This window comes from Muntiacus reevesi, chromosome 15, assembly GCF_963930625.1.
Source record: "Muntiacus reevesi chromosome 15, mMunRee1.1, whole genome shotgun sequence".
Taxonomy (NCBI): Eukaryota; Metazoa; Chordata; class Mammalia; order Artiodactyla; family Cervidae; genus Muntiacus; species Muntiacus reevesi.
Genome location: NC_089263.1, coordinates 27,466,919 through 27,485,988, shown reverse-complemented (window position 1 = coordinate 27,485,988; position 19,070 = coordinate 27,466,919). Strand labels below are relative to the sequence as shown.

General features: G+C 47.7%; 1 pseudogene; it reads left to right on the top strand.

Annotated features, from left to right (window-relative positions):
* Window positions 1-1,189: 1,189 nt before the first annotated feature.
* LOC136146943 (histone-lysine N-methyltransferase PRDM9-like) lies at window positions 1,190-12,323 on the top strand (annotated as a pseudogene).
* Window positions 12,324-19,070: the final 6,747 nt, after the last annotated feature.

The following is a 19,070-nucleotide window of genomic DNA, read 5'->3' as shown; positions in this document are numbered from 1 at the left end:
TCCCCTCTCCGCTCCTCCTCCGCCTGCAACACTGGATATTTCCAAGAATTGTCAAAGTATTAACTAAAATCACGCTTGGGAAAATATTTCATAAAGTCCTAAAGAACTAAAGAAATGTGTGTTCTTTTTACTATGTGACTCTCACACAGAAGGGAATGTCCAGGGCACTAGTAAGAAACGAATCTAGACTAGAAGGAATTGCCAGGAGCAGCAAAATTGCTGAAAACAAGTGGCCCCAAGCAGGCCCGGATACCAGTGCCCCCTCCCAGAGAAGCAAGTACCTCTGAACAGCACCCCAGACAAAAAGTGGGTAAGAGGAAATAATTTGGGTACTTCACTTCCTCTAATTCCTCTGGAAAGGCTAATAACTATGGCCCAGGTATGTAGCGTAGACTTTCGGTAGGTGTGGGTTTAAGCTGGACTGATCTGAAACCTGAAGTTAGCACTGTGGCCTTTGGAAAGGAAAATCTTACAAATTTTCTGAGGTTCTGATTGCTCATCTGTAAAGTGAAGATAAGCAATCTTCTTATTGCTTTCAAACACACTGTAAAGTGTTTGAAAGCATTAAATTAAATATAAAAGTGTTGACACATTGAAGTTGTTCATTAAGTCCAGCTGTGATAATAGGGCTATGTTTTGTTAGTGTTTATGCCCAGGCTTCTGCACAATGCCTTATCTGTAATGTGCCCTCAACATGTATTTTCTGAGTAGAGGTGTCCATGAACTATTTTCTAAATAAGAAGGTTGGGAAATTAAACCTACTAACAGGAAGTACAGGATGCTAACATTAAACTGGGCATCTTTAGTCAGTGTGTAGTGTCAGTCTCTCTGAACCAATAGTTAAAGGGAGAAAAAACAAAGTATAGAGGTGACTTTCCTGGTGGTTAAGTGGTTAAGACTCCGTGCTTCCACTGCAGGATGCTGGGTTCCATTCTGGGTCAGGGAACTAGGATCCCACACGCCATGCAGTGCGGCCAATAAATAAATAATGTAACATTAACGAATAAAAATACATAAATAAAGTTTTTCAAAAATAAATGTAAAAAAATTTTTAACAAAGTATATAGATCGACAGGTGGGTGATACCACAGTTTCTGATCAAACAGGATCTAACTCTCCAGACCCCACCAGCCTTGCTCAGCTTCTCTTCTCCAACTCAGAACTCAGAAGAAAGGAGACTGAAGTGAAGATGTACAGCCTACAAGAAAGAGCAAGCCATGTGTACCAAGAGGTCAGCGACCTCCAGGATGACGACTACCTCTGTGAGTGACCTCATGGGCCCATTCGAAAGGAGACTGAAGTGAAGATGTACAGCCTATGAAAAAGAGCGAGCCATGTGTACCAAGAGGTCAGCGAGCCCCAGGACGACAAATACCTCTGTGAGTGACCCCATGGGCCCATTCACGGAGAAGGGGTTATGAGGCCTTGGCACAATAGTATAACCTCACCATTTGGTCCCCCAATCATCCCTTTCCTCTATGATTTGGGGTACAGAATCAAGGCCAAATGCCGTGAGCACCCCGGTTCATTCTGAAGTTCTTTATGACCAGCAACATCACTACACCTCCCCTCATCCCCGTCGCTCTCGCCTCCAGATTGTGAGAAGTGTCAGAACTTCATTGACAGCTGTGCTGTTCATGGGCTCCCAACCTTCATAAATGATTCAGCAGTGGAAAAAGGGCATGCCAATCACTCAGCCCTCAGTCTTCTCTCTGGGTTAAGTATCAGACCATCAGGCATCCCTGAGGCTGGGCTTGGAGTGTGGAACGAGGTGTCTGATCTGCCGCTGGGCCTGCACTTTGGCTCTACAAGGGCCAGATCACAGATGATGAAGAGGCTGCCAACAGTGGATACTCCTGGCTGGTGAGAACACTCCTCTTCCCCTGTCCTCTGACCTCCAATCACTTGTGCATGTGGCAGGGGACCTCACGTCTACATGTGAGGACGTGGATAAGGATAACATGGTCAGCCCTGTATACTCTGTGCACTGTGCATGAACACGGGACTTCTATCTAAAGACCAGAGGAGAGGTGGAAGCACAGTGGTACAGGCACACAGAAATGGCTCCTCCCGTGTGGAGTCCTTGCCCTGAGTGCATCAACAGACTCAGACATGGAGGTGATGATTAAGGAGCTTACCACGTGGTCACGATTGGCAATTGAATTCATGCAGGCTGAAGAGCACTGATGATAGCAGAGGGAAATAACTCTTCTATTACCTCCCACCAAAAAAGAAAAACAGAAGTTTATAACCCTTTTTTTGGCACTCAGATCACCAAAGGGAAAAACTGCTATGAGTATGTAGACAGAAAGGACACATCTTGGGCCAACTGGATGAGATGAGTGCAGTGAGTCTGCAAGTTATAAAGGTCGCTCCTCTCAAGCCCACACCCCTTTCCTTCTCAACCAGCCTCCTTCAATAGATTTCACATCTTTCCTCTTTTTCTATCATACTATGTTCATTTCAAAAGACAATAGAATGAAAGAAGTAAAAATGTAGTAGATGCCCTCAAAATATAAGTCTCTATGCTCAACAAAACCAGGATACTTGAAAACAACATGAGGAGTGTAGGTTCACCAGGGACACTTTAACTCACCTAACTGACCCTTACCAACCACTTTCTGTGTTCCAGTTTAGACAGTAGAATTCATTACTGAAGCAGATCACATAACCCGTGTCCTTTTGGAGGACATACTTCAGATAGAAATTAACCAATTGGTTTTAGGAATATGTAACCTTAGTTTTTCTACTTTTGAAGAATTGTACCAGGATAACCTAACATGAGGGACCTTGAGCCCATGAGGGCAGCAACATCCCCAGGCTAAGCTCCAGTGAGAAGTGGGCCCTGAGGCCTGGGAAGGAATGGGGGACAGGACCTTTCTCTGAGGGCCTTTCATCAGGGGTGGCAAAAAGTGAATATTACTGTTCTGTGTCTTGAGCTAAGTCAGAGCACTCCAAGTTTCCACGGGAAGGGGTCAGCAAGTGAATGGGACCCCTGGATACAAGTGGGGAGACTGGAGAAAGACCTTGGACGAGAATTCAGGCTGGGGTGAGTGCTAAGGAGTGCATGCTAGCCTAGAAGTACCAAGTTCTGTGGAATGAGAACTGAGTTTAGAGGAGCTAGACGTCACCAGTCTTATGGTCAGTCCAGGTGGAGACAAATGTGGAACTGGGCTCTGGAAAATGGCTAATTAGGTAAGGAGAGAAAAGCGTTCCAGCCAGGAAGAGGACTGGAAATAGGATCTGGAAATAGGAATTCACATGGTGTGGTCAAAAGTGTGAACAGAAAGTCCCCAGGAGGGGTGGTGCAGGCTGTGGTGGCCTTAGAGACTGAAGGCCAGGAGCTGGGATTGGGTCTGACAGGTGGAGGGGACTCATCACTTGTAGTTTCCTTCCCTTTCCCGGCCTCAACCCCACTTATGTGAATTGTGCCCGGGACGACAAGGAGCAGAACCTGGTAGCCTTCCTGAATCACAGGCAGATCTTCTACTGAACCTGCCAAGTGGTCAGACCAGGCTGCAAGCTACTGGTCTGTTATGGGGACAAGTACAGCCAGGAACTTGGCATCAAGTGTGGCAGCAGGTGGAAGAATGAGCTCACTGCCAGCAGAGGTGAGCGCTACTGCTCTTCAAGCACCCCACCCCATCCTAGGGAGCTTCCCTGGTCTGGCTCTGAAGCACAGTACAATCCAGTGTAAAGTCAGTCAAGTCTCAATTAAAATGCCTCAAAAATTGATTTGTATCATGTGACTTTTAGGAAAAAATTATATTAAATTTTTTTGTTCTAATTTTTAATATTTTATGCAAAAAATATATGACATCACCTTCTGCTGAAAGGCTTAGAGGCCAAAAGCAAATTTTCTAGCACCTACCAGCTCTCTCACCTTTAGCTATTTCTTCCTCATTTCCTCCACATTTCTAAATGACATGTGTACACTGATTTGCAGTCAGTCACTGTTTCAGTTCATTGTCATGTGAGTTTCTACTCTGTACCAGACTGGGCTCCATGCCCTGAAATAGAACCACCTTCTGGGGCAACATGTGCTTAATACCAGACAGGGGCTGGTGCAATGAGGAAAACCAGTCCAGGTAAAGGGCCTTGGATCAGTGTGAACAGAGGGTGGGATGTGGTGGAGAATGGTGGGGCAGGGTCTCTCCAGAGGTAACACTTGTGGGAAAAGATTCAAGGCAGGGGAGCAGCCAGTGCCATAGCCCCAGGGCTGGGAAGAGAAGCCATGCCAGTGGTTGTAGGCGGAAGCACAGAGGGAGATGAAGGATGGATGGACGGACCATGGGAGCCTCAGGGCCCATGTCCATGTGCAGGCACCTGGAATCTCCCAGGGTAACACGGAACAACCGTGCAGCTTTCAGCTCCAAGTGGCATGTTCTCTGTTCCAAGACGATGCTTCGGTTCATTTTTGGGAAGAGACAGCAGTGGCGAATCCCTTCAGAGGTCATTTCATCGCCAGATGAGAGGGGACAGTGGGCTGGTTAAAGATGCCTGGGAGTCAGGGTGTGAAGAATGGCAAACCATTCCAGTACTCTTGCCTGGAAATCCCAGGGACAGTGGAGCCTGGTAGGCTGCAGTCCATGGGGTCGCTAAAAGTCGGACACGACTGAGAGTCTTCACTTTCACTTTTCACTTCCATGCATTGGAGAAGGAAACGGCAACCCACACCAGTGTTCTTGCCTGGAGAATCCCAGGGACGGCGGAGCCTGGTGGGCTGCCATCTATGAGGTCACAGAGAGTCAGACACAACTGAAGCGAGTTAGCAGCAGCAGGGTGTGAAGAGTCTGGATAGAGATGTATTTTTAAACAGGACTTCCTAGTGCATTTTAAATGGACTAGACTGAATGAAATAAATGAGGTATGAATACTCGTGAGGCTTGAGAAAGAACACATCTTCATTTTATGATTTATGGGAAACAGAGAGAAGTAATTCATGAACCAATGGGGGCAGCAGGAACCAGAGACCTCTAGTCCATAGGACCTGGGCCACCCGGTCTCATGCAGTCTGAATCCCACTTTGGGTAGAGACCCAGACACAAAGGCTGCTCTTTGAATGAGGAACCTCAAATTCAGCTTTACTTGCACATAATAGAGCATCACCCCTGTGCTGCCTCCCATATTCAGAGAGCTCTAGGCTGGGCACCCCTAACTTAATAGACCTTTTCCCCTCACAGGGAGCCACTAAGGATGATTTCACCTAAGTCATCAAGAGTCTTATCTCTCAGTAGGATAAAATACCTGTAACCACGGTGACATGAATTTTCAGACACTTATACGTAGGGAAAGGTCCATGCAGGTCCACCTCTATCAGGAGAGACACTGCCTCTGATGCTACTGGAAGGTCCCTAGTCTGGTCAATATGTAGAAAAGGAACTTGACACAGGCTTCCTGGATTTCTCTAGAAGATGCAGAGAATAAGAATGGAGTGGGAAAGTGGACTGGAAGGGCACACTTGGTGGTTGACAGATTTTGCACTGTCAGCACTAAGATGGTTAGTGGGGCAGGTTTACCATGACAAACCAGCTACCTGACCAAAAGTTTCCTCTTTCAGCACAACCAAAGCCCAAAACCCATCCATGTGCCTCCTGCTCCCTGGCCTTCTCCAGTCAGAAATTCCTCAGCCAGCATGTCGAATGCAATCACCTCTCTCAGATCCTCCTAAGAACACCTGCAAAAAACAGCCTCCAAACACAGGATTCCTGCCCAGGCAATTAAAATCAACAACAGCAAAATTCTGATCCGCACAGCTGAAGTGACAAACCTGAGGATCGAGAGGTCAAGGAAATGCCACAAACTCTGCTGAAAAGCGAAAGGCTGAGAAGGGTTTCAAGGGCCTCTTCCTACTCACACAAAGGAAAAATGGGGGATTCCTGAGTATGTGAGAGAATGATGGAAGAGCCAAGCACAGGACACAAAGTGAATACAGAGGAAACAGGCAAATTATGATTAGGGGCAGGGTCTTAAAAATTATGAGTTAAGCATGGAGACTGTGGGCAAGGCTCCAAGGATAGGTCAAGTCTCACAACACACCAGAAGATACACACAGGAGAGAAGCCCTATGATCCCAGCTTGTGTGGAAAAAGTTTCAGTGTGATGTAACATCTCACAAGACACAAGAGGGCAGACAAAGGGGAAAAGACCTATGTTTCCAGGGACTGTGGGCGGAGGTTCAGTGTGAAGTAAAATCTAAGTAGACATGAGGGCACACACAGGGGAGAAGCGCTATGTTTGCAGCGAGTGTGGGCGAAGCTTCTGTGTGAAGTCAAACCTAACTAGAAACCAGAGAGCACACACAGGGGAGAAGCCCTATGTTTGCAGGGAGTCTGGGCGAAGCTTCAGTGTGAAGTCAAATCTAAGTTGATACCTTACAGCACACACAGGGGAGAAGCCCTGTTTGCAGGGAGTCTGGGCGAAGCTTCAGTGTGAAGTCAAATCTAAGTGGACACCAGTGGGCACAAAGACGGGAGAAGCCCTATGTTTGCAGGGAGTGTGGGTGAAACTTCAGTGCGATGTCAAACCTAAGTAGACAAAAGACGGCACACAGAGGGGACAAGCCATATGTTTGCAGAGAGTGTGGATGAGGATTCAGTGTAAAGTCAAATCTGAAAAGACAAGAGAGGGCACACACAGGGGAGAAGCCCTATGTTTCCAGGCAGTGTGGGCGAAGCTTCACTGTGAAGTCAAATCAAACCAGACACTAGAGGGCACACACAGGGTAGAAGCCCTTGTCTGCAGGGAGTGCTGGTGAAAATTCACTGTAAAGTCAAACCGAAGCAGACAAAAGAGGGCAAACACAGGGGACAAGTCCTAGGTTTGCAGGGAGTGTGGACGAAGCTTCAGTGTCAAGTCAAATCTAAGTAGACAAGAGAGGGCACACACAGGGGAGAAGCCCTATGTTTGCAGGGAGTGTTGGTGAAACTTCAGTGGGAAGTCAAACCTCAGTAGACAAAAGAGGGCACTCACAGAGGACAAGTCCTATGTTTCCATGGAGTGTGGACGAAGCTCAGTGTAGAGTCAAATCTAAATAGACAAGAGAGGGCACAAACGGGAGGAGCCCTATGTTTGCAGGCACTGTGGGCGAAGTTTCAGTGTGAAGTCAAAACTAAGTAAATAACACAGGGCACACACAGGGGAGAAGCCCTATGTTTGCAGGGAGTGTGGGCGAAGCTTAAGTGTGAAGTCAAATCTACGTAGATACCAGAGTGCACACACAGGTGAGAAGTCCCATGTTTAGAGGGAGTGTGGGCGAAACTTCAGTGTGATATCATATCTAACCAGGCACCTGAGGGTACACACAGGGGAGAAGCCCTATGTTGGCAGAGAGTGTGGGCGAAGATTCAGTGTGAAGTCAAACCTAAGTAGACAAGAGAGGGCACACACAGGGGAGAATCCCTATGTTTGCAGGGACTGTGGGCGAAGCTTCAGTGTGAAATCAAATCTAAGTAGACACCAGAGGCACATACAGGGGAGAAGCCCTATGTTTGCAGGGAGTGTGGGCGAAGCTTCAGTGTGAAGTCAAATCTACGAAGAAACCAGAGAGCACACACAGGGGAGAAGCCCTATGTTTGCAGGATGTCTGGGCGAAGCTTCAGTGTGAAGACAAATCTAAGTAGACACCAGAGGGCACACAGAGGGGAGAAGCCCTATGTTTGCAGGGAGTGTGGGCGAAGCTTCAGTGTGAAGTCGAATCTATGTAGAAAACAGAGGACACACACAAGGGAGAAGCCCTATGTTTGCAGGGAGTGTGGGCGAAGCTTCAGTGTGAAGTCAAATCTATGTAGAAAACAGAGGACACACACAGGGGAGAAGCCCTATGTTTGCAGGGAGTGTGGGCGAGCTTCACTGTGAAGTCAAATCAAACCAGACACTAGAGGGCACACACAGGGTACAAGCCCTTGTTTGCAGGGAGTGCTGGTGAAACTTCACTGCAAAGTCAAACCTAAGCAGACAAAAGAGGGCACACACAGGGGAAAAGCCCTATGATTGCAGGGAGTCTGGGCGACGCTTCAGTGTGAAGTCAAATCTACGTAGAAACCAGAGAGCACACACAGGGGAGAAGCCCTATATTTGCAGGGAGTGTTGGCAAAGCTTCAGTGTGAAGTCAAATCTAAGTAGACACCAGAGGGCACACACAGGGGAGAAGCCCTAATTTGCCACAGAGCGTGGGCGAAGCTTCAGTGTGAGGTCAAATCTAAGTAGACACCAGAGGGCACACACAGGGCAGAAGCCCTATGTTTGCAAGGAGTCTGGGCGAAGCTTCAGTGTGAAGTCAAATCTAAGTGGACACCAGAGGGCACACAGAGGGGAGAAGCCCTATGTTTGCAGGGAGTGTGGGTGAAACTCTAATGCGATGTCAAACCTAAGCAGACAAAAGACGGCACACAGAGGGGACAAGCCATATGTTTGTACGGAGTGTGGACGAGGATTCAGTGTAAAGTCAAATCTAAACAGTCAAGAGAGGGCACACAGAGGGGAGAAGCCATATGTTTCCACGGAGTGTGGACGAGGATTCAGTGTAAAGTCAAATCAAAATAGACAAGAGAGGGCACACACAGGGGAGAAGCCCTATGTTTGCAGGCAGTGTGGGCGAAGTTTCACTGTAAAGTCAAATCTAAGTAGATAACACAGGTCACACACAGGGGAGAAGCCCTATGTTGGCAGGGAGTGTGGGCGAAGATTCAGTGTGAAGTCAAACCTAAATAGACAAGGGAGGGCACACACAGGGGAAAAGCCCTATGATTGCAGGGATTGTGGGCGACGCTTCAGTGTGAAGTCAAATCTACGTAGAAACCAGAGAACAAACACAGGGGAGAAGCCCTATATTTGCAGGGAGTGTTGGCAAACCTTCAGTGTGAAGTCAAATCTAAGTAGACACCAGAGGGCACACACAGGGGAGAAGCCCTAAGTTGCCACAGAGCATGGGCGAAGGTTCAGTGTGAAGCCAAATCTAAGTAGACACCAGGGGGCACACACAGGGCAGAAGCCCTATGTTTGCAGGGAGTCTGGGCGAAGCTTCAGTGTGAAGTCAAATCTAAGTGGACACCAGAGGGCACACAGAGGGGAGAAGCCCTATGTTTGCAGGGAGTGTGGGTGAAACTTCAGTGTGAAGTCAAACCAAACCAGACACCACAGGGCACACACAGGGGAGAAGCCCTATGTTTCCATGGAGTGTGGACGAAGCTTCAGTGTAAAGTCAAATCTAAATAGACAAGAGAGGGCACACACAGGGGAGAAGCCCTATGTTTGCAGGGAGTCTGGCGAAGCCTCAGTGTGAAGTCAAACCAAACCAGACACCAGAGGGCACACACAGGTTAGAAACCCTATGTTTGCAGGGAGGGTTGGTGAAACTTCAGTGCGAAGGCAAACCTCAGAAGACAAAAGAGGGCACTCACAGAGGACAAGTCCTATGTTTCCATGGAGTGTGGACGAAGCTTCAGTGTAAAGTCAAATCTAAATAGACAAGAGAGGGCACACACAGGGGAGGAGCCCTATGTTTGCAGGCAGTGTGGGCTAAGTTTCAGTGTGAAGTCAAATCTAAGTAGATAACACAGGGCACACACAGGGGAGAAGCCCTATGTTTGCAGGGAGTGTGGGCGAAGCTGAAGTGTGAAGTCAAATCTACATGGATACCAGAGTGCACACACAGGTTAGAAGTCCCATGTTTACAGGGAGTGTGGGCGAAACTTCAGTGTAACATCATATCTAACCAGGCACCAGAGGGTACACACAGGGGAGTAGCCCTATGTTTGCAGGGAGTGTAGGCGAAGATTCAGTGTGAAGTCAAACCTAAGTAGACAAGAGAGGGCACACACAGGGGAGAATCCCTATGTTTGCAGGGACTGTGGGCGAAGCTTCAGTGTGAAATCAAATCTAAGTAGACACCAGAGGCACATACAGGGGAGAAGCCCTATGTTTGCAGGGAGTGTGGGCGAAGCTTCAGTGTAAAGTCAAATCTAAGTAGACACCAGAGGGCACACAGAGGGGAGAAGCCCTATGTTTGCAGGGAGTGTGGGCGAAGCTTCAGTGTGAAGCCAAATCTATGTAGAAAACAGAGGACACACACAGGGAAGAAGCCCTATGTTTGCAGGGAGTGTGGGCGAAGCTTCAGTGTAAAGTGAAATCTAAGTAGACAAGAGAGGGCACACACAGGGGAGAAGCCCGATGTTTGCAGGGAGTCTGGGCGAAGCCTCAGTGTGAAGTCAAACCAAACCAGACACCACAGGGCACACACAGGGGAGAAGCCCTATGTTTGCATGGAGTGTGGGCGAAGCTTAAGTGTGAAGTCAAATCTACGTAGATACCAGAGTGCACACACAGGTGAGAAGTCCCATGTTTACAGGGAGTGTAGGCGAAACTTCAGTGTGATATCATATCTAACCAGGCACCAGAGGGTACACACAGGGGAGAAGCCCTATGTTGGCAGGGAGTGTGGGCGAAGATTCAGTGTGAAGTCAAACCAAACCAGACACCAGAGGGTACACACAGGGGAGAAGCCCTATGTTGGCAGGGAGTCTGGCGAAGCCTCAGTGTGAATTCAAACCAAACCAGACACCAGAGGGCACACACAGGTTAGAAACCCTATGTTTGCAGGGAGGGTTGGTGAAACTTCAGTGCGAAGGCAAACCTCAGTAGACAAAAGAGGGCACTCACAGAGGACAAGTCCTATGTTTCCATGGAGTGTGGACGAAGCTTCAGTGTAAAGCCAAATCTAAATAGACAAGAGAGGGCACACACAGGGGAGGAGCCCTATGTTTGCAGGGAGTGTGGGCGAAGTTTCAGTGTGAAGTCAAATCTAAGTAGATAACACAGGGCACACACAGGGGAGAAGCCCTATGTTTGCAGGGAGTGTGGGCGAAGCTTAAGTGTGAAGTCAAATCTACGTAGATACCAGAGTGCACACACAGGTGAGAAGTCCCATGTTTACAGGGAGTGTGGGCGAAACTTCAGTGTGATATCATATCTAACCAGGCATCAGAGGGTACACACAGGGGAGAAGCCCTATGTTGGCAGAGAGTGTGGGCGAAGATTCAGTGTGAAGTCAAACCTAAGTAGACAAGAGAGGGCACACACAGGGGAGAATCCCTATGTTTGCAGGGACTGTGGGCGACGCTTCAGTGTGAAATCAAATCTAAGTAGACACCAGAGGCACATACAGGGGAGAAGCCCTATGTTTGCAGGGAGTGTGGGCGAAGCTTCAGTGTGAAGTCAAATCTATGTAGAAAACAGAGGACACACACAGGGGAGAAGCCCTATGTTTGCAGGGAGTGTGGGCGAAGCTTCACTGTGAAGTCAAATCAAACCAGACACTAGAGGGCACACACAGGGTACAAGCCCTTGTTTGCAGGGAGTGCTGGTGAAACTTCACTGCAAAGTCAAACCTAAGCAGACAAAAGAGGGCACACACAGGGGACAAGCCCTATGTTTGCAGGGAGTGTGGACGAAGCTTCAGTGTAAAGTCAAATCTAAGTACAAGAGAGGGCACACACAGGGGACAAGCCCTATGTTTGCAGGGAGTGTGGACGAAGCTTCAGTGTAAAGTCAAATCTAAGTAGACAAGAGAGGGCACACACAGGGGAGAAGCCCGATGTTTGCAGGGAGTCTGGGCGAAGCCTCAGTGTGAAGTCAAACCAAACCAGACACCACAGGGCACACACAGGGGAGAAGCCCTATGTTTGCAGGGAGTGTGGGCGAAGCTTAAGTGTGAAGTCAAATCTACGTAGATACCAGAGTGCATACACAGGTGAGAAGTCCCATGTTTACAGGGAGTGTGGGCAAAACTTCAGTGTGATATCATATCTAACCAGGCACCAGAGGGTACACACAGGGGAGAAGCCCTATGTTGGCAGGGAGTGTGGGCGAAGATTCAGTGTGAAGTCAAACCTAAGTAGACAAGAGAGGGCACACACAGGGGAGAATCCTTATGTTTGCAGGGACTGTGGGCGAAGCTTCAGTGTGAAATCAAATCTAAGTAGACACCAGAGGCACATACAGGGGAGAAGCCCTATGTTTGCAGGGAATGTGGGCGAAGCTTCAGTGTGAAGTCAAATCTACGAAGAAACCAGAGAGCACACACAGGGGAGAAGCCCTATGTTTGCAGGATGTCTGGGCGAAGCTTCAGTGTAAAGTCAAATCTAAGTAGACACCAGAGGGCACACAGAGGGGAGAAGCCCTATGTTTGCAGGGAGTGTGGGCGAAGCTTCAGTGTGAAGTCAAATCTATGTAGAAAACAGAGGACACACACAGGGGAAAAGCCCTATGTTTGCAGGGAGTGTGGGCGAAGCTTCACTGTGAAGTCAAATCAAACCAGACACTAGAGGGCACACACAGGGTACAAGCCCTTGTTTGCAGGCCGTGCTGGTGAAACTTCACTGCAAAGTCAAACCTAAGCAGACAAAAGAGGGCACACACAGGGGAAAAGCGCTATGATTGCAGGGAGTGTGGGCGACGCTTCAATGTGAAGTCAAATCTCCATAGAAACCAGAGAGCACACACAGGGGAGAAGCCCTATATTTGCAGGGAGTGTTGGCAAAGCCTCAGTGTGAAGTCAAACCTAAGTAGACAAGTGAGGGCACACACAGGGGAGAATCCCTATGTTTCCCGGGACTCTGGGCTAAGCTTCAGTGTGAAGTCAAAAGTAAGTTGATACCTCATAGCAAACACGGGAGAAGCCCTATGTTTGCAGGGAGTCTGTGCGAAGCTTCAGTGTGAAGTCAAATCTACGAAGAAACCAGAGAGCACACACAGGGGAGAAGCCCTATATTTGCAGGGAGTGTTGGCGAACCTTCAGTGTGAAGTCAAAACCAAGTAGACACCAGAGGGCACACACAGGGCAGAAGCCCTATGTTTGCAGGGAGTGTGGGCGAAGCTTCAGTGTGATATCATATCTAACCAGACACCAGAGGGCACACAAACGGAAGAAGCCCTATGTTAGCAGGGAGTGTGGGCAAAGCTTCACTGTGAACTCAAATCAAACGAGACAGCAGCGGGCACACACAGAGTAGAAGCCCTTGTTTGCAGGGAGTGTGGACGAAGCTTCACTGTCAAGTCAAATCTAAGTTGACAAGAGAGGGCACACACAGGGGAGAAGCCCTATGTTTGCAGGGAGTGTGGGCGAAGCTTCAGTGTGAAGTCAAATCTACGAAGAAACCAGAGAGCACACACAGGGGAGAAGCCCTATGTTTGCAGGGAGTCTGGGCGAAGCTTCAGTGTGAAGTCAAACCTAAGTAGACACAGAAGGCACACAGAGGGGAGAAGCCCTATGTTTGCAGGGAGTGTGGGCGAAGCTTCAGTGTGAAGTCAAATCTAAGTTGATACCTTACAGCCCACACAGGGGAGTAGCCCTATGTTTGCAGGGAGTGTGTGCGAAGCTTCAGTGTGATATCATATCTAACCAGACACCAGGGGGCACACACAGGGGAAAAGACCTATGTTTGCAGGAGTGTGGGCGAAGCTTCAGTGTGATGTCAAGCCGAAGTTGACAAGAGACCGCACAAACAGGGGAGAAGCCATATGTTTGCTGGGAGTGTGGGCAAAGCTTCAGTGTGAAGTCAAATCTATGTGGACACCAGAGCGCACACAGAGGGAAAAAGCCCTATGTTTGCAGGGAGTGTGGGTGAAACTTCAGTGTGATGTCAAACCTAAGTAGACAAAAGACGGCACACAGAGGGGACAAGCCATATGTTTGCACGGAGTGTGGACGAGGATTCAGTGTAAAGTCAAATCTAAACAGTCAAAAGAGGGCACACACAGGAGAGAAGCCCTATGTTTGCAGGGAGTGTGGGTGAAACTTCAGTGCGATGTCAAACCTAAGTAGACAAAAGACGGCACACAGAGGGGACAAGCCATATGTTTGCACGGAGTGTGGACGAGGATTCAGTGTAAAGTCAAATCTAAATAGACAAGAGAGGGCACACACAGGGGAGGAGCCCTATGTTTGCAGGCAGTGTGGGCGAACTTTCAGTGTGAAGTCAAATCTAAGTAGATAACACAGGGCACACACAGGGGAGAAGCCCTATGTTTGCAGGGAGTGTGGGCGAAGCTTCAGTGTGAAGTCAAATCTAAGTGGAAAAGAGAGGGCACACACAGGGGAGAATTCCTATGTTTGCCGGGACTGTGGGCGAAGCTTCAGTGTAATATCATATCTCACAATCACCAGAGGGCACACACAGGGGATAAGCCCTATGTTTGCAGGGAGTGTGGGCGAAGCTTCAGTGTGAAGTCAAACCTAAGTAGACAAGAGAGGGCACACACTGGGGAGAATCCCTATGTTTGCCGAGACTATGGGTGAAGCTTCAGTGTGAAGTCAAATCTAAGTAGACAAGAAGGGCCACACACAGAGGAGAAGCCCTATGTTTGCAGGGAGTGTGGGCGAAGCTTCAGTGTGAAGTCAAATCTAAGTGGAAAACAGAGGGCACACACAAGGCAGAAGCCCTATGTTTGCAGGGAGTGTGGGCGAAGCTTCAGTGTGATATCAAATCTAACCAGACACCAGAGGGCACACAAAGGGGAGAAGCCCTATGTTTGCAGGGAGTGTGGGCGAAGCTTCAGTGTTAAGTCAAATCTACGTAGAAACCAGAGAGCACACACAGGGGAGAAGCCCTATGTTTGCAGGGAGTGTGGGCGAAGCTTCAGTGTGAAGTCAAATTTAAGTAGACACCAGAGAGCACACACAGGGGAGAAGCCCTATGTTTGCAGGGAGTATGGGCGAAGTTTCAGTGTGAAGTCAAATCTAAGTCGACAAGAGAGGGCACACACGGGGGAGAAGCCCATTGTTTGCAGGGAGTGTGGGTGAAGCTTCAGTGTGATATCATATCTAACCGGACACCAGAGGGCACAAACATGGAAGAAGCCCTATGTTTGCAGGGAGTGTGGGCGAAGGTTCAGTGTGAATTCAAATCTAAGTAGACAAAAGAGGGCACATACAGGGTAGAAGCCGTATGTTTGCAGGGAGTTTGGGCGAAGCTTCAGTGTGAAAACAAATCTAAGTTGACACCAGATGGCATACACAGGGCAGAAGCCCTATGTTTGCAGGGAATGTGGGTGAAGCTTCAGTGTGAAGTCAAACCTAAGTAGACAAGAGAGGGCACACACAGGGGAGAAGACCTATGTTTGCAGGGAGTGTGGGCAAAGCTTCAGTGTGAAGTGAAATCTAAGTAGACAAGAGAGGTCTCACACGGGAGAAGCCCTATGTTTGCCGGGAGTGTGACACATCACATGTCATCAGACAACAGAAGACACACATGGGGGAAGTCCTATATTTGCAGGGAGCGTGGGCGAGCTTCATTGTGATGTCAAATCTAAGTAGACACCAGAGGGCACACACAGGGTAGAAGCCCTATGTATGTAGGGGGTGTGGGCAAAGCTTCAGTGTGAAGTCAAATCTAGTAGACAATAGGGCACACACAGGGGAGAAGCACTATGTTTGCAGGGAGTGTGGTCGAAGCTTCAGTGTGAAGTCACATCTCACCAGAATGCAGAGGGCACACACAGGGGAGAAGCCCTATGTTTGCAGGGAGTGTGGGCGAAGCTCCAGTGTGATGTCATATCTCACCAGAGAGCAGAGGGCACACACAGGGGAGAAGCCCTATGTTTGCCAGGAGTCTGGGTGAAGGTCCAGTGACACATCACATATCATCAGACACCAGAAGACACACAGGGGGAAGTCCTATGTTTGCAGGGAGATTGAGTAAGTCATTAACAATAAACCACATCTTTGCCACAGAAGGATTCCTCTAGCCATCATATACTTCAACTCTGAGGGCGTCCTAGAGGACGTCCATGACCCGTTACACTCCACAAGACTCTGAGGAGAAACTTCCCCGGTGGTCCATTGGCTAAGACATCACGCTGCCAATGCAAAGTCCCATGTTCAATACCTGATTAGGAACTAGATACCACATGCTGCAATTAAGACCAAGTTCAGCCAAATAAATATATTTTCTTTTACAGAAAGAGTGTGGTAAGCACAGAATTAATTAATTAAGTAGACCTTCCACTTTCATGACAGGAGAGGAGGTAGATAAACAGCGAAGGATTTCTTAAATGTTCTGGAGATGTTCACGCCAATTCCCTTCATGGGTTTTTTGTACTCGTGTTTTAATAAATTTTGTCTCCAAACAAATCTGAATCCCAGACTACATACCTCATTCCCCCCTTATTACTGAGAGCAGTGGGGTCCAGTGGGAGCTGATCCACTCGGAAGGTCTAAGTCTGGAGTCAACTCACTTAGGTCACTGCACAGTCAGTTCCTGGTTCCTGGGAGAGGAATCTAGGGTTTGAGACAGACTCACCAGGGAAGGGACTTCCCTGGTTTCCTGGGAAATATAGTCTTTCCTCCTAATAGACCTCCACCCCTCCTTTGGCCTCTCCTGGTTGCCCCCTGGTTTAATCTGACTCCTGTAGCCTCAAAGGTGAAAGTCATGTTCACATGTGTGTATATGTGTGCATGCATGTGTGCCTGGCTAAGTCTGGGCATCTATTTCTCCCTCACTCTGTCTTTGCTGCTCCCTCAGGTCATAACAGCACCTAAACTCCAGATTCAACTACAGTGGGTCAGTTCTCAGCTCTGCTGTCACCAGCTGTGTGACCTGGGGCAAGGTGCTCAACCCCTCTGTGCCTCTAGTCTCATGTATGATACAGGATGGTAGCACCAGCATCTTCAGTTCAGTCGCTCAGTCATGTCCAGCTCTTTGTGACCCCATGGACTGCAGCACACTAGGCTCCCCTGTACATCACCAACTCCCGGAGCTTGCTCAAACTCATATCCATTGAGTCAGTGATGCTATCCAATCATCTCACCCACTGTTGTCCCCTTCTCCTCCTGCCTCAGTCTTTTCCAGCACCAGGGTCTTTTCCAATGAGTCAGTTCTTCACATCAGGTGGCCAAAGTATTGGAGTTTCAGCTTCAGCTTCAGTCCTTCCAATGAATACTCAGGACTGATTTCCTTTAGGATGGACTGGTTTCATCTCCTTGCAGTCCAAGGGACTCTCAAGAGTCCTCTCCAACACCACAGTTCAAAAGCATCAACTCTTCGGCACTCAACTTTCTTTACAGTCCCAACTCTCACATCCATACCTGACTACCGGAAAAACCATAGCTCTGATTAGATGGACCTTTGTTGGCAATGTCTCTGGTTTTTAATATGCTGTCTGGGTTGGTCATGGCTTTTCTTCCAAGAAGCAAGTGTCTTTTAATTTCATGGCTGCGTTACCATCTGCAGTGATTTAGGAGCCCAAGAAAATAGTCTCTCACTGTTTCCATTATTTCCCCATCTATTTGCCACGAAGTGATGGAACCAGATGCCATGATCTTAGTTTTTTGAATGCTGAGTTACAAATCAACTTTTTCACTCTCTTCTTTCACTTTCATCAAGAGGCTTTTCAATTCCTCTTCACTTTCTGCCATAAGGGTAGTGTCATCTGCATATCTGAGATAATTGATACTTCTCCTGGCAATCTTGATTCCAGCTTGTGCTTCATCCAGCTCGGCATTTTGCATGATGTATTCTGCACATATTATAGGGCTTCCCTAGTGGCTCAGCTGGTAAAGAATTTGCATGCAATGTGGGAGACCTGGGTTTAATCCCTGGGTTGGGACGATTCCCTGGAGAAGGGAACAGCTACCCACTCCAGTATTCTAGCCTGGAGAATTCCATGGACTATATACAAAGTCCATGGGTTCGCAAATAGTTGGGACACAACTGAGCAGCTTTCACTTTCACTCTGCATGTAAGTTAAATAGGCAGGGTCAGAATATACAGCCTTGACGTACTCATTTCCCAATTTTGAACCAGACCGTTGTTCCATGTCTGGTTCTAACTGTTGCTTCTTGATTTGCATTCAGATTTCTCAGAAGGCAGGTATTCTCTGGTATTCTCATCTCTAAGAATTTCCCTCAGTTTGTTGTGGTCCACACGGTCAAAGGTTTTGGCATAGTCAATAAGGCAGAAGTAGATGTTTTTCTGGAACTCTTTCACTTTTTCGATGATCCAATGGATGTTGGCAATTTGATCTCTGGTTCCTCTGCCTTTTTAAATCCAGTTTGAACATCTAGAAGTTCTCAGTACATGTACTGTTGAAGCCTTGCTTGGAGAATTTTGAGTATTACTTTGCAAGCATGTGAGATGAGTGCAACTTTGCAGTAGTTTGAACATTCTTTGGTATTGCCTTTCTTTGGGATTGGAATGAAAACTGACCTCTTCCAGTCCTGTGGCCACTGATGAGTCTTCCAAATTTGCTGGCATATTGAGTGCAGCACTTTCACAGCATCATCTTTTAGAACTTGAAATAGCTCAGCTAGAATTCCATCACCTCCACTAGCTTTGTTCCTAGTGATGCTTCCTAAGGCCCACTTGACTTCATATTCCAGGATGTCTGGCTCCGGGTTAGTGATCACACCATCGTGATTATCTGGGTCATGAAGATCTTTTTTGCACAGTCCTTCTGTGTATTCTTGCCACCTCTTCTTAATATCTTCTGATTCTGTTAGGTCCATACCATTTCTGTCCTTTGTTGTGCCCATCACTGCATGAAATTTTCCCTTGGTATCTCTAATTTTCTTGAAGAGATCTCTAGTCTTGCCCATTCTACTGTTTTCCTCTATTTCTTTGCACTGATCACTTAGGAAGACTTTCTTATCTCTCCTTGCTATTCTTTGGAACTCTGCATTTAGATGGGTATATCTTTCTTTTTCTCCTTTGCCTTTAGCTTCTCTTCTTTTCTCAGCTATTTGTAAGGCCTTCTCAGACAACCATTTTTCCTTTTTGCATTTCTTTTTCTTGGGGATGGTCTTGATCACTACCTCCTGTACAGTGTCACGAACCTCCATCTAACAGTTCTTCAGGCACTCTCTCAGATCTAATCCCTTGAATCTATTTGTCACTTCCACTGTATAATCGTAAGGGATTGATTTAGGTCATACTTCAATGGTCTAGTGGTTTTCCCTATTTTCTTCAATTCAGATCTGAATTTTGCAATAAGGAGTTCATGATCTGAGCCACAGTCAGTGTCTTGGTCTGATGCATAAGCACAGGCAGAATCTGGCAAAGGCTGGCTGAGAATGC